The sequence below is a fragment of the Miniopterus natalensis genome, chromosome 1, assembly GCF_054644295.1.
Source record: "Miniopterus natalensis isolate mMinNat1 chromosome 1, mMinNat1.hap1, whole genome shotgun sequence".
NCBI lineage: Eukaryota > Metazoa > Chordata > Mammalia > Chiroptera > Miniopteridae > Miniopterus > Miniopterus natalensis.
This window is the reverse complement of record NC_142081.1, coordinates 78789033-78805707: the sequence shown is the minus strand read 5'-3', so window position 1 is coordinate 78805707 and position 16675 is coordinate 78789033. Positions and strand designations below refer to the sequence as shown.

Below are 16675 nucleotides of genomic sequence, written 5' to 3'. Positions count from 1 at the left end.
TGATCTTAGCTATCATGACTATTTTTTTTTATTGATTGATTTTAGAAAGGAAGAGGAAAGAGAGAGAGATTGATTTGTTGTTCCACTTACTTATGCATTCATTGGTTGCTTCTTTTATGTGCCCTGACCAGAGATAGAAACCACAACCTTGGCATATTGGGACAACGCTCTAACCAACTGAGCTACCCAGCCAGGGCTCTATTTCTTAAAAAAAAAAAATTTAAAGCATTTACTTATTTTGACCCTGGAGACATTTTGATTATGTATGTATGTTAAATATGATTCTATCACGTATGTTCTGTTTCTTCCCCGTTTTTAATGTGAGACTTACTATACATAGAAATTTTCAGAAGTTACAGCACATAATCATGTTGTATTAGGGTTCTTAGAAAAACAGATTCAGTACGATACATGTGCACATACATAGAGAAAGACTGATTTTTAAAAATTGGCTCATACAATTGTGGGGACTAGCAAATCTGAAATCTGAAGTTCCTGAGTAGAGTTGATGTTGCAGTCTGAGTCAGAAGGCATTTGGAGATAAAATTCCTTTCTTCCTTGGGGACCTCAGTCTTTTCTCATAAGGCCTTCAGCTGATGGATGAGGCCTACCTACATTATGAAGAATATTCTGCTTTACTCAGAGCCTCCTGATTTAAAAGGTAATCACATCTAAAAAGTACCTTCACAGCAACATCTAGGCTAGTGTTTGACCAAAAACGGTGCCATTGCCTAGCCACGTTGACATAAAATTAACCATCTCGCCCCTGCCAAGTGGCTCAGTTTGTCATCCCATACACGAAGATTGTGAGTTTGATTTCCAGTTAGGGCACATACCTAGGTTGCGTGTTCAATCTGTGGTCAGGGCGTGTGCAGGAGGAAACCAATTGTGTTTCTCTCTCACATTGATGTCTCTCTCTCTCTCTCTCTCCCTGTCCCTCCCTCCCTCTCTCTCTCTCTCTCCCCCCACTCCCCCTTCCCCCCTTCCTCTCTAGCTAAAATCAATAAACATATACTTGGGTGAAGATTTTTTTTAAAAACCATCTCACATGTCCTCTTTTTTTCTCAAGTTTTTCTTTTTAACCTTTTTTACAGCAAAATGTAATTAGAGAAAAGCATATAAATTATAAATGTACTGTATATGAATAATTACAGTTTAACTGCCACCAGGTTAAGAAATAGAACTTTAGTGCTATTCTATCAAAAATATTTATTGATCACTAACATGGTAGTGGTAAAGATTTGGAGAGATGCAAAGACAAATTAGGTAGTAATGTTGTCTTTAATAAGCTTATAATTTAATGGAGGAGAGAATACTATGTACATTATTATATCACAAGAAACAATGTGTCATAGTAGGGTTATAGATGAAAGGCTATGGGAGTTCTAAGGAAGCATTACTTTGTAGTAAGAAAATCAGGGAAAATTGTATAGGAAAGCTAGGCCTCAAAGGGTGAGATTTGAGTAGATGGAATGCAGCATGTCTGTTATAATTTCTTGTAATTTATATTTTGGGGCTTTATGTATATGCATATATGTATATTATATATGTAATATTCTGAAATATACAGTATGGAATGTGTTCTAAAATTAAATGGCATCCTTAAAAAACACTTTCTTCCTAGGTTTAATATTCTTTCCTACCAAACCAATATTATTTGATTTCTTCTAATCTGTTTAGATTTGACTTTTTCTTAAATGCCAGAATTGGGTTTCTGTTTAACTTTATCAGACAAATTACCAGAAGTCAATGATAATTCTTCAATTAGTCACAGTTTTTTATCCCTGCAGTTTTACTACTCAAATGTAAAGAACCTGTTGCAAAAGTATGAGAGCCAAAATGAAATGAAGTGTAATTGATTGGCTCCGCTAATGCAGTTTGCCATTCATTATGATAGAACATTGTAAAACCTCTTAGGAAGACTCATCAATATTGCTGCCATTTCATGTTAGAAGAAAGTGTGTTTATTGAGAAACTACATAATTTTATGTATCTACTGTCTTTTGTAGATCATTGACTTCAAAGATAATATACATACGCTTAATTTATATATTAATTATATTTTAAATTTTGGAAGCTGATTGTTGGGAAATAAGCATGGGCTTCAGAGTCTGGAACCACTTACTAAATAAATGTGTTACTGTCTTTATGTCTGTTTTTTTAAATCTGCTAAAAGAATACCAAACTCAGGATTGTTTGAAATTATCAGGATTAAATGAAATTATCCACTTGAAGCACTAAGAGGCCTGTCATGTAACAAGAGCTCAGAAAATGGTAGCTACCCGGTCATTGATGATGTTATCATTATTATTATCCTCTACATTGACACTGGAAATATTCTTCTAAAACACAAATCTAAGTATACTAAAAGACTTTGACTTTGTGACATTGACAGATGGGGAGAAGACAGTTTTGTGTCCTCCCCAGGAAGAAGGCAGTACATAGCTGTAGCCCTGAAGGCTCACACTTCCTGCTGAATGGCAAGGAAGGTGAGTACCCACAGAAGAGCAGCAGTGGGGCAGCTGTGGGAGTCTGGACACTGCTGAGGTCCTCAGTATTATTTCTGAAATTTGCACCATCTGCATCATTAGGAGCTCTCAGTATCTTTTAAGTGTCATTTGTTCTACATACTTCCTAAGTGAAAGTCTTAAACTTCATGGACAAATTGGTTATTTGTTAAATACCCTAAGATTATGGTTTTGGTCATTCATGCTTCAAAAGAAGAGAATTTTTAAAATAAAATGGCTCACCAACTACGTGATCCAGGTTTTATGGCCTCTGAAATGCTTGCAGCCCTTGTGCTTTTGATATTAATCATTATAGTAGGACCTAAAAACAGACCAACATTCTCATTTATCTAACAATCTGCTTTGTAACGGGAGCATTTTAAGTCACCTGTGTTAAAGGCATGGGTATTGCTATTGAAGAATTTCTTGCTGAAAAGCTTTTGATTAAACATTCCCCTGGCCTGGATTTTGCTGCCAAACCTTTATAGTCCGTGTGTGCACACAGAACATTATTTAAACAGGGACCCCGGATATGTGCAACCCTTCTATTGTGACTCTAATATATTCTTTACTACATCTATTTTAATTTGTTCAGCTATTCTTTTTGAGGAATGGCAATATATGCCTATTGATGATGTTGCTGGTATTTTAGAAGCTTTCTTACAATCATTGTAATATTTTATTGCATGCCTTCAAAGAGTAAGTTTGGGTCTAATCAATCTGCCTGTGTCCTGTCAAAAAGCTGTAAAAGCAATAAATATAAATTTCTCTGGTATGTAATACATTTTTAATGATAATGAAGGAAGTTTATTCTGTGGAACTGAAACCAGGATGTCTGAAAATAGCATTGTTTCTTAATGTTCTCTTGTGATGATCTCTTTGAAAGTTTTACTAATATGGACTAATAATAATTACTTTTCTTATATTTAAATTATGGGAATTCACAAAAAGGACTTTAGTACATGATCAACTTCTATTTCTGTTATTTTATTAATTCTAGAAATAGTTTAAATTTTTATTGTTTACCAGGAATTCAGTGCACTTATGACAAATTTAAGTATTTTTTTAAAGGCTACATTTCTTCACCCAAAAAATGGTCACTCAGCAATTTTCAATCTTTCACTTATTCACCAATATTTATTGACTACTATGTGGGAGGCACTGTGAGAGAAAAACTAGGGATACAGTCACAGTCACTGCTTTCAAGGAGCTTATAGTCTGGTGCAGGAGAGAAGGAGACTCCTGGGGGGGGCGGGGGGGATTGAAATGCACTCTGAAGGGTCCAGCAACAGAGATACTACAAAGTAGGATGGTAAAGGTGATTTTTTTAACTAAAGTTCGAGAGGATAGTGGGGAGGGAAAATTAGGAATGGCTTTACTGGGGAAGCATGTTCTGCTAATTACCTTAAAGATATATGGGACTTTACTGTGCAGACAAGGCCAAGAAGAGCTTTTCAAGGGTAGGAAATGGGTGTGGAGGGATCAAAGTGTGATGTGTTCAAGAAATTTAAGGAGTTCTACATTGCTGAGTGGTAAACAGCAAAGGGAAGAATAGTAGCAGATGAGGTCAAGAAGTAGGTCAAAACCAGATAATGTAGTCAAGCAGAAAGAAAACCAACATAAACTTGGTTTTCTGATGTTACTGCCAATAATATAACAGCTATTGTCTAATGTGACAGTTCATCTGCTTTTATATAATTTTTACTTGTTGAGTAGCAGTACACAGATTGAATGTTTTATATTTTCTTTTTCTAGTAAATTCTTTCAAAATAAATAGATTAGTATTTAAATAAAGTCTCTATTTTTATAATAATTAGTTGTACAGTAATTGCTAGGCTAATAACAGTAATAGCTAGTGTTCTTTTCCTTAATGAGACTAAGAAGGTCTCTAAATGCTTGATAATCTTTACACACATTTGCCAGTTTAAAAGGCAATTTGAGATTTTCATAATTAAGTTTCATGATAGACTCTTCATTCCTGCGTAACAGTCCTTCTGTATACTTTCTCATGTAACGTACTTTTGCACATTGTTGTGTTTTTAACACACTATTATAGTTTTACACGTTATGGATAAATGAAGTATATTTATCCTATTCTAATAGTACATTGGCTTCATAATAAAAATTTCAAAGGAGAAGAAAGCACTACTACCATTTTTTCTCTTTTGTCAAATCCAATGTGACAGTACTGTTCACATTTGCCAATCTGGACAGCTGAATCATATCATAGTGCACTAGAAGGAAGACAGAGAACTCTCTCAGGTGATAGGCAAACTGTTCCCTAAAAACAACAAAATTGGAAGTTTCTCTACATCTTTAGCAACTTCTCACCTATGCTAGAATAGAGGTGTGTGTTTTTTCCTTTAAACCCTTATGTTGGTATTAGTGATGAGGGTGCACTGATATGCTCTCATGATTTATTATTCACCACACCTATCACATAATGTGCAAGTTTATTCTAGTCTTTATTTAAATATAAAAGCAGCAGTAGATTGAGATGTTATTTGAGGATTTCAGAGCAAAGAGTGAAGTGTAAAGCTGAAATTAGTCTTTAACCTTGTTTGACATAGGAGTTGCAGTGTTTTTAATCCACTTTTCTTTTTAATAAACATAACGGCTTTTGCTATTGAATTTTTAATAACTCAGTAATGGAATTAAAATTAAACTGTGGGTCACAAATCTCCCCATTTTCTCCTAACTGCTTTTTCTCCCAAACATTAGAATACAGCCTATTTAAATCTTAACTTTTGCTTGCCAAACCACTGTTACTGTCCATCTGTTCATGCCAATTGTAAGGAAGGTTCGGTTTTTAGTGAAGCTTTGCATTTCACATAAGGTATGTGAAGTGAAATTTCACAAGGGACATGATGGATCCTGATTCTTAGTGATAAACCTTTGGGGCCATCAGGGTTGGCATATGGTCCAGTATGATATGAAAGCTTGGGTTCCCTGGCTTCACTTCTTTGGCGTGAAGCTGATAAAACCTGGCTCTTGAGTATTATTTCACTGGACACCAATCATGGGCAGCAGGAACTGCCCATTTAACTCTCTGTGGGAAGGAAGCCCAGAGAGCATTCACAATGGTACCATTGTCGAATTGCAAACTGCTCCGAACAGCTTGACAGCACTAGGGAGGAGGGGAAGGGGTTGCTTTACTAATTGCTGTTCAGAAAAGAGAAGGAGCAAAAATAGCTGTTGCAGAACTGATGTTTCTACATTTACTTCCTCTTGATCAGAGTGTTGGCTTTTATTTAGTACATGCCTGCTATCAAAAAGAGAGAAGAAACACATTTAAGCAACCACTTGTAGTAATTCCTTGTTACCGTGTCATTATCTATTTTCAGCCTGCCAGATTATAACAGAGCAAAACTCAGTTTTGCTTTATGATACTGTGTTTAGATGGGGAAAAAAGTATTTTTTAATCTTTATAAAAATTCAAAATAAAGGAAAGTGGGTTAAAACTGCCACAATTCATGTATCAGATGAGGTTAAAGACGAGTTTGGCTTAATTTTCTTTACACCGTGCTCTTTAGAATTCCCAAATATCATCTGAATATATATGAGCTATATTAATATAGAACTGTAAATTAGTATTATGCATAACAATTATAAGTCCTAACATAATGCACTGAAGATAAGCTAGTCAACAGATCTTAAGGTTAAATACTGGATTTATCACTTAAATGAGTAACATAACTATTTCAGTCATCATGGTTATGTCTTTCTTGCTTAATTCTATTTTGGGTATCTTTCAAAATGTGAAGGTTGTTTCCTTTTTATGAAGCATTGTATGCCATGATATTTCTATAAACACCACTCCTGGCCTATCCATTTTTTTCTGCTTAGTCTAATCAAGTAGTTAGTGGTTTTGATGCAAAGAAACAGCGATCTACGATATTTAAAAAATTAAATCTTATTTTAGCTCCCAGGATTCTGAACCTCACTGTATTATTTCCTTATAGGTGATTCTTTTTTTCAGCTGAACATAGCTGACTAAATTATGTTACAGTATTATAATTTATAAAATAGCTTCTTTCAAAGGATTAGAGGAAGATATTTTAAGAAAACTTTTTAATCTATAAATTTTTTTTAACATTATCTTGCTAAGTTGAGGAAAAATAAGATGCATGTTTTGTAAATCAGTACCAGTCTATAAAATTTACTAGTATTCCATCTCCTCGTGTCCCACTTAAATGATTTTAGTAAATGGGCACCAGTGCAATATTTCAAAAACAGTAATTCATTGAATGCCCATTCTTCCTTTTACTGCAGAATAGATTATATTTAAGTCAAGATTAATGGGAAGATTTTGATGTTAAAGTCCAGTCTCTAAGCCTGTTATTCCCTGGAGGCATATAGTGCATTAGTTTAAGCCAATATACTGTTTATCATAGATTCTATGACACGGTCTTAAATGACAGTTTGCTGTACTTTGTAACTACTTGCCATGATAATAAATCACTTTTTTGTACTCCTGATAATTTTAGCATTTAAAATCTTAATTAAGTTAGTGCACATTTAGGTAGAGATAACACTTAAGTAATTGTACACTGTAAAATTTCACTTGATTTAGTTACTTTTTTCCTTTTTGCAATCTTCTGACAGATCCCAAGTTTAGTATTTAATTCAAATGCATACATTCGTTTCCTCATCATTAATGTACTGAAATTTTTGTTCCCAAAAAGAACAGCACAAAGGTGATCATTTCTGGTCTCCCCCTCCATGGTTTTTTAAACTCTTACTCTAATACTAGTGATTCTGAAGCAGTTTTCTGTTGACTATGAAAGTCTCATTATTACTTAATGATAATATTTTCAAAAATATCTTATCAAGAATGAGAGTCTATAATTTTAATTTTCTTAAATTTGAAACCTAGGTAACTTGTTTTTCTTTTAGATGTTTTGCTTCGTACAAATATCATGAAAGTAAAATAGGTATACATATTTAATAATCGTGTTAGTGCTTTTTAGAAACCAGTGGCTATTGGATTCAGGAAGACTTTTCAGAACCTTTGGTAGGTTTAAATTTTTAATCCTATTTATTTAGGATTAATATTTTTTAATGTGTTTACATCAACTTTAGTAGAATTGGGCTTTTATCAACTTTTTACTTAATGTTTTCCATTAGTAATTGACTGATTTATGAACAATTATATATGGTTCAAATTTTATTCAACTCCAGCTTTCAATAATAGGTCTATCCTCACACTGCCTTAGCACCTGTTATGGATTTTGAGTCATCTGGCAGCCCATGGGACTCAGATAAAGAAGTACCAGGTGTCCTGCCTGTCTCCTAATTGAGACGCAGTGAAAACAATATAGACTTGGCAGTATGGTTAAAAGGATGGATTAAAGCCCAGCTTTGTCTATTCTGACAAATCACAGCTTTTCCTTCATGGTTTAGATAGTATCAACTACTAAAGAATTTCATTAATATGAGGAATCATAAAAATTATACGCAATAATTTGGCATAACCTGTTGCAGACTTTCAGAAGAACTTGTATTAACATAGTACAAATAAATATTATACCAAGAGTCATGCTCTTTATTTAGGGGACTTTTATTTTTACTATATGTGAACTAGTAGACAGCATATTTTTGAAGAAATTAGCTATGGTAGGAAGGAAATGGAGTATTATTAATTTATTGATAGTAGCAGTACAGTTTACTTTCATCTTACAAATGAGTAGTGCACATTAGTCCATGGGATAGTTAATTGCCCTGTGTATTTCAGGAAAATTTGCCACTTTACTACTGATAATAGCAGTCAGGAAATCCTTGAGATGTACTTGCAAAATATTTCTACCCATATTCTATATCTCAATAAAATTATTTTTTCAAGACCCTGTGTAATGATACTGCCTCAGGATGTTTGAAGATATTTCAAGGCCTCTTAGAACGAAAAAGCCAAATGTAGTTTGCTTCTTTTCTCATTTTTATTTCAGAGCACATCAAGGATTTTTACCATACTATATATGGTATTTTTGTATATAAACAAACATTTTCCAAAAACTGTGAATCTTAGAATTTAAGAGTCATTGTGTTGGCCATTCTTGAGCTAACTAAAATACCTCTTATATCTTTTTTTTCTTTATACAAAACTCAGGTCATTGAGATTGTATGTAGAAAGAGCACTGGACCATTAAATGACCATGTTTCTAGTCCCAACTTTACCAGTCAGTAGTTTTGTTTTTCCAAGCACATCTCTGGTTCTATTCTCCATTGAGGCAAAGTTTATGGCTAAACAAACATTGTACTGATTTTGCTATGATTCCTGAAAGTAATATTGAGAGGTCATTATTGTATCCTTCCTTTGGTTCAGACTGTCCTAAAATATTCTCAATAAATGATGCCTGGAGACAAACCCTCTCAAGATGGCCTTTTGAAAAGCCTAAATATTTAAATTTCTAACTATTATTTTTCAAGAATATTATTACCTTTATTTTTATAGTGTCTAGAGGAGTTTTAGAAATCTCTCTGAAACTGTTTTGAATTTACCCTCCATTTGATTTTTTCTATGGACATATTTACAAAGTTTTTCCCTTTTCTCTATAGATGACCATTTAAATGAATGAAATTAGCTTAACTAGCTTCCTTATAAAAAATTTTAAAACTTTTTTAAATTAAAAAAATGTCACAACCAGTGGGGCAAAATGTTTATTTCAGTCCTAATTGCAGTGAGTTGTAATTACTTTAAACATTTATAGACTTTTTTCTTTAGGCAATTATACGTTTTTTGAGAAGTCACCAGTTTTCCCTTAATGTTAGGTCTTACCTGCATGCTTTTTTCACTTTTTTAATGTACATTGTGCTTTATTCACATTTGTTCTTCCAAAGGTGGTCAGCAAGATCAAAGGTAGGGGTGAAACCAACTCTTTCTCACGAGTAAGATTTAAACTCTCTCTATATATCCAGTCCTAGAAAAGTTCCAACTATATTTGCCCCAAAAAGGTTTGCCTCTGGAGAGCCAAATTGGCATTAGAGAAAGGGGGCTGTCTGGATACTAATCTCCTAACCAATTTTCTTCATTCTATAATATATAAGCAGTCATTGAGTAGTACTGGGCCCTGTGTTAAGTGGTAGAGGTATATGTATAGATCAGAAGACATGGCCTCTGTTCCTATGATATTAGTCTTCCCCACTAGTTTATTAGAAGAACAAGCATAGGAAAGAGGCACATTCGATGTTTAACAACTGGCTCTCGAGAGCAGGGAGAGACTCCAGTTTGTGGCATTCATCAAGTTCTATGTGGTGAAAACTCCCACCGTAGCCAATTTCAGACTACCAGCCTCTCACAAACTTTGTGAACACTATTAGTAGTACTCTCCAAAAACCTTTTTAAGTCAGTAAGCCAAACTCTCCCTCTTCCAATAATTATTAATGGAATCTTCATACAAAGAAGGGAGGTGAAATTGCTAAGTGCCAAAATTACAAAGAAGCCATAGAAATGTGAATGTAGGAAGTGCTTACTAAATAAAGAATTTCAGAATGGGCCTTAAATCCCTGAGGCTATGATACTAAGCACAAATCTAAACACTTCCTACTTTGCCTTTACTTAAAATGGAGCCTATAGTTTCTTTTCTTTTTTCAGAAAGAAAACATTGAACCTGAATTTAAGAGGAAATTAGTTATGCAATGATACGTCTTTGAAGTCTCCTTACAATTATATTTATTTTTCATAACTCCTTTTTGTGAAAAATTATATTTCCATTCTTCATGTGTACAACATACATACATGCATATATACATACACATATACATATATATATACAGATTTCCATTTAAGACTAATAGAATTTTATCTTTAAGTTTTCTATTTAAATTACAGTTGGCATACAATATATTAGTTTGAGGCATACAATATAGTGATTAGACATTTATATACCTTACAAGTGATTACGCCAATATGCCTTGTATCTGACATCATACATAGTTATTACAATATTATTGACAGTATTTCATGTGCTGTTCTTTACATCTCTGTGACTGTTTTTGTAACTAAAAGTTTGTACATCGTAATCCCTTCCCCTTTTTTACTCATCCTCCCCAAACCCCTGCCCATTTGGCAACCATCAATTTGTTCTCTGTATCTCTTAAGTTTCTGTTTTGTTTGTTTATTTTGTTTTTAAGATTCCACATATAAGTGAAATCATATGGTATTTGTCTTTCTCTGTCTAACACATTTAATTTAGTATAAAGCCCTCTAGGCTCACTCATGTTGTTGCAAATGGCAAGATTTCATTCTTTTTTATGGCTGAGTCATATTCCATTGTATATATGTAATACATCTTTATTCATTATCAGTAAACATTTAAGTTGCTTCCATATATTAGCTATTGTAAAGTAATGCTTCAGTGAGCGTAGGAATGCGCATGTCTTTTTGAATTAATGTTTTATATTTCTTCAGATAATTACCCAGAAGTGGAATTCCTGGGTCATATAGTTCTATTTTTAATTTTTTGAGGAACCTCCATAATGTTTTCAGTAGTGGCTTTACCAGTTTACAATCCCACCCACAGTCCATGAATGTCCCCTTTTCTCCACATCCTCATCAGCACTTGTTGTTGTGTGATAGGCATTCTGACAGATGTAAGGTGACATCTCACTGCAGGTTTCTTTTGCATTTCCCTAATGATTAGTGGTGTTTTGTTTCCCTTGCCCGAGGAGACATATCCAAAAAAATATTACTAAGAGTGATGTCAAAGAGTTTACTGCCTGTTTTATTCTTGAAGTTTTATGGTTTCAAGTCTTCCATCTAAGTCTTTAATACATTTTTAGTTCATTTGTATATATGGTGTAAGAAAGTGATGCAGTTTCATTTTTTGCATGTCTCTGTCCATTTTCCCAACACCATTTATTGAAGAAACTGTCTTTATGCCATTGTATATTCTTGCCCTCTGTGTCATAGATTAATTGACCATATAGGTATGAGATTATTTCTGGACTCTGTATTCTGCTCCATTGTTTTCATGCTAGTACCATGCCATTTTGATTACTACCTTTTAGTTATAGTTTGATATTGGGTAGCTTGATACCTCCAATGGTATTGTTCTTTCGCAAGATTGCTTTGGCTATCTGGGGTCTTTTGTGGTTCTATATAAATTTTAGGATTATTTGTTCTAGCTCTGTGAAAAAGACCATTGGTATTTTTATGGGGATTGCACTGAGTCTGTAGATTGCTTTGAGTAGTATTGCTTTGAGACGTTTTAACAATGTTAATTCTTTCTATCGATGACCACAGTATAGCCTTCCATTTATTTTTATCGTCTTCAGTTTCATTCTTCAATGTCTTATAATATTCCAGGTACAGGTCTTTTACCTCCTTGGTTAAATTTATTCCTAGGTGTGTTTTATGGATTGTTATTTTTTATGTATTTGTAAATGGTATTGTTTTCTTAGTTTCCTTTTCTGGTAGTTATTATTGGTATATAAAAATACAACTAATTTCTGGATATTTCTTTTGTATCCTGCTACTTTACTGAATTTAACAGTTCCAGTACTTTCTGGTGGAATCTTTAGGGTTCTATGTATATAGCATCATGTCATCTGCAAATAGTGACAGTTTTACTTCTTCCTTTCCAATTTGGATGCCTTTTTTTTTCTTGTCTGATTGCTATGGCTAGGACTTCCAATACTATGTTGAATAAAAGTAGTGAAAGTGGACATCCTTGTCTTGTTCCTGATCTTTAGGAAAGCACTTACCTTTTCCCTGTTGAGTATGATGTTACCTGTGGGTTTGTCATATGTAGCCCCTATTATGTGAGGTATGTTCCCTATATTCCCACTTTGCTGAGAGTTTTTATCATAAGTGGATGCTGAATTTTATCAAATGCTTTTTCTGGCTCTATTGATGTAATCATACAATTTTTCTTTATTTTGTTTATGTGATGTATCACATTAATTGATTTGCTCATATTGAACCAACCTTGCATCCCAGGAATAAATTCCACTTGATCATGGTATAGTATCTTTTTTAATGTATTGCTGAATTCAGTTTGCTAATATTTTGTTGAAGATTTTTATTTTTGCATCTATGTTCATCAGGGATATTAGCCTATAATTTTTTGTCTGCTGTCTGTCTAGTTTTGGAATCAGGATAATGCTGGCCTAGTAAAATTAATATGGTAGCCTTCCATTTTCTTGAATTTTTTGGAATAGTTTGAGAAGGATAGGTGTTAATTCTTTTCAAATATTTGGTAAAATTCATCTGTAAAGCCATCCAGTCCAGGACTTTTGTTTGTTGAGAGTTTTTTGACTACTGATTTGATTCATTGGTAGTAATCTGTTCAGATTTTTTATTTCTTCTTGATTCAGTCTTGGAATATTCTCTATTTCTAGGAACTTATCCATTTCTTCCTCATTGTCCAATATTTTGGCATATTATCGTTCATAGTATTTTCTTATAATCCTTTATATTTCTATGATGTGAGTTGTCACTTCTCTTTTATTTTTGATTTAATTTATTTGGGCCCTCTCTTTTTTTCTTGATGAGTCTGATGAAAGGTTTATCAGTTTTGTTTATCTCTTTAAATGAATCTGATCTTGGTTTTATTGATCTTTTTTTGTTTTATTTTTTAGATTCTATTTCATTTATTTCAGCTCGGATCTTTATTACTTCCTCCTTTCTATTCACTTTGGGCTTGCTTTGTTCTTTTTCTAGTTCCTTTAGGTATAATTTAGACTGTTTATTTTAGACTCTTTGTCTCTGAGGTAGGCCTGTATTGCTATAATTTCCCTCTTAGAAATGCTTTGGCTGTGCCCCATAGATTTTCAGTCATTGTGTTTTCATTTTTATTTGTCTCAAAGATCATTTAATTTGTTTCTTAATCTCGTTGTTAACTTACTTGTTGTTTAGTAGCATGGTATTTAGCCTCCACATGTTTGTGTGTTTTGTTTTCTGCTTGTAATTAGTTTCTGCTTTCATACCTTTGTGGTCCAAAAGGATGCTTAATGTAGTTACAGTCTCTTTTTTTTCTTTAATTTTTTTAATATATTTGTATTGATTTCAGAGGGGAAGGGAGAGGGAGAGAGAGAGAAAAACACAATGATGAAAGAGAGTCATTGATCAGCTACCTCCTGCATGCCCCCTGCTGGGGATCAAACTCCCAACCTGGGCATGTGCCCTGACCAGGAATCAAACCTTGATATGCTGGATGATAGGTCAATGCTCAGCCACTGAGACACGCTGGCCAGTTGATTTCAATCTTTTTAAAATTATTGAGACATGTTTATGGCCTAACATGTGGTTTGTCCTGGAAAATGTTTCATGTGCACTTGAAAAGAAGGTATACATTCTACTGTTTATGGGTGAAATGTTCTAAAAATGATCAATTAAGTCTATCTGATCTAATAATGTCATTTAAGGTCACTGTTTCTTTGTTACTTTTCTGTCTGTATGATTTACCCATTGATGTTAATTGGGTACTAAAGTCACCTACTTTGACTGTGTTACTGTTGCTCTTTCCCTTTAGTGTCCATCCATATTTGCTTTATATATTCTTATTTTTAGTTTCTCTTTATTGTTGAAAGTATTACAGATGTCCCCTTTTTTCCCCACTGATCCCCTTAACCCTGCATCCCCCCTCCTCCAGGCTTTCACCACACTATTGCTTGTGTGCATGGGTTATGCATATATGCATATAAGTTCTTAGGTTAATCTCTCCCCACCCATCCACCCACCCCCGCATTCCCTCTGAGATTTGTCAGTCTGTTCCATGCTTCTATGTCTCTGGATCTATTTTGTTCATCAGTTTATTTTGCTTATTAGTAACATGATGTGATATTTGTCTTTCCCCGACTGGCTTATTTCACTTAGCATAATACTCTGCAGGTCCCACTCTCCTTGCTGTCTCAAAGGGTAAGAGATACTTTGTTTTTACAGATGCATATTATTCTATGGTGTGAATGTCCAAGAAGATGCTTCATATAATTTCAGTCTTCTTGAACTTGTAGAGACTTGTTCTATGTCTTAACATGTGGTCTCTCTTTGAGAATGTTCCACATTTACTTGAGAAGAATGTATATTCTGCAGCTTTGGAGTGAAATGTTCTGTAAATATCAATTAAATCCATCTGATCTAGTGTGTCATTTAGAATCACTATTCCCCTGTTGATTTTCTGTCTGGAAGATCTACCCAGTAAAGTCAGTGTGGTGGGGTTTTTTGTTTGTTTTTTTAATTTATCTTTATTGTTGAAAGTATTACAGATACCCCTTTTTTTTCCACATTGATCCCCTCCACTCCACATCCCCATCCCCACCAGCCTTCACCATGCTATTGTCTGTCCATAGATTATGCATATATACATATAAGTTCTTTGAATAATCACTCCCTCATCCCTGCCTTCCCAGTGAGATTCTTCAGTCTGTTCCATGCTTCTGTGTCTATGGATCTCTTTTGTTCCTCAGTCTACTTTGTTTATTAGATTCCACATATGAGTAAGATCATGTAAAACTGAATCAGGAAGAACCAGAAAACCTGAATAGGCTAATACCAACTGATGAAATTGAAGCAGTAATTTTAAAAACTCCCAGAAAACAAAAGCCCTGGTCCGGATGGCTTCACAGGAGAGCTTTCTAATTAAGTTATAAGGTTAGATAGTTTAATAAAATTTTTCTTGCTTTGGGAAGTAGGCCTGCTGTGCTATTAACTTCCCTCTTAGGACTGCTTTCGCTGTGCCCCATAGATTTTGGGTTGTTGCGTGTTCCCTTTCATTTGCTTCCAGGAAGTTTTTGATTTCTTTCTTGATCTTATTGGTAACCCATTCATTGTTTAATAACATGTTATTTAGCCTCCATGTGTTTGAGTGTTTTTGAGTGTTTTTACTGTAGTTGATTTCTGATTTTATGCCATTGTGATCCAAGATGCTTGATACGATTTCAATCTTCTTGAACGTATAGAGAGTTGTTTTACATTTAAGGTTATTATTGACCGATACTTGTCTATTGCCATTTTAATTCGTTATGCCTATGTTTCTCCCTCTCTCTATTTCTACTTCTAATTACAGCACTTCCTTTAACATTTCCTGCACTGCTGGTTTGATGGTAATAAACTCCTTTAGCCTTTTTTTGTCTCGGAAGCTCCTTATTTCACCATCTATTTTGAATGATAGCCTTGTTGGATAGAGTAGTCTTGGTTTCAGATCCTTGTTTTGCATTACCTTGAATACTTCATGCCATTCCCTTCTGGCCTGTAGAGTTTGAGATGAGAAGTCAGCTGACAGTCTTATGGGAGCTCCTTTGTAGGTAGCAGATTGCTTTTCTCTTGCTGCCTTTAATAGTCTCTCTTTGTCTTGAATTCTTGCTGGTTTTTTTGGGTTTTTTGTTTTTTTTAAATATATCTATTGATTTCAGAGAGAGGAAGGGAGAGGGAGAGAGAGATAGAAACATCAATGATGAGAGTCATTGATCGAGCCCACAACCTGGGCATGTACACTGACCAGGAATCAAACCTCGATCGCCTGGATCCTAGGTCGATGCTCAACCACTGAGCCACGCCCGGCCGGGCCTTGCTGTTTTAATTATGATGTGTCTAGGTGTGGGCCTCTTTGAGTTCTTGCTTGGCACTCTCTGTGACTCTTGAACTTGTGTGACTTTTTCCCTCACCAGGTTAGGGAAGTTTTCTGCCATTATTTCTTCTAACAGGTTCTCTAACCCTTATTTACTTTTCACCTCCTCTGGCAGTTCTATAATGTGAACAGTTAGGTTTCATGTTGTCCCAAAGCTCCCTTAGACTGTCCTCCTGTTTTTTCATTGTTTTTTTCTTTTTGGATCTCTGATTGAGTGATTTTTTTTCTACCCTGTCATCTAATTCCCTGATTCAATCTTCAGCTTCCTCTATTCTGCTGTTTATTCCTTCCAATGTATTTTTTATTTCTGCTATGTCATTCTTAATTTCCTTCATATATTCCATATCTTTTTTCATGCTGTTGAGCATCCTTACCATCAGTATTCTGAACTCTATATCTGATAGGTTACTTATCTCATTTTCATATCTCTTTTTCTGGAGACTTCTCTTGTTCTTTCATTTGGGGCTTGTTTTTTTGTCTCCCCATTTTGGCTGCCTGCTTGAGTTCGTTTCTGTGTAGATCTTCTAGGACTCCCAAGTCTTTTTGTAGGACCTCTGGTGCAGGTCAATGTCAGACGCTGTTTGTGACTGGCCTTGAGTACCA

General features: G+C 34.4%; 1 protein-coding gene and 1 pseudogene across 5 annotated transcripts in view; both read left to right on the top strand.

Annotated features, from left to right (window-relative positions):
- Positions 1 to 16675, top strand: part of RALGAPA1 (Ral GTPase activating protein catalytic subunit alpha 1) — a 243060-nt gene that overhangs the window by 204950 nt on the left and 21435 nt on the right. The window lies entirely within an intron of this gene.
- On the top strand, positions 619 to 3614 carry LOC107526099 (magnesium transporter NIPA2 pseudogene; annotated as a pseudogene).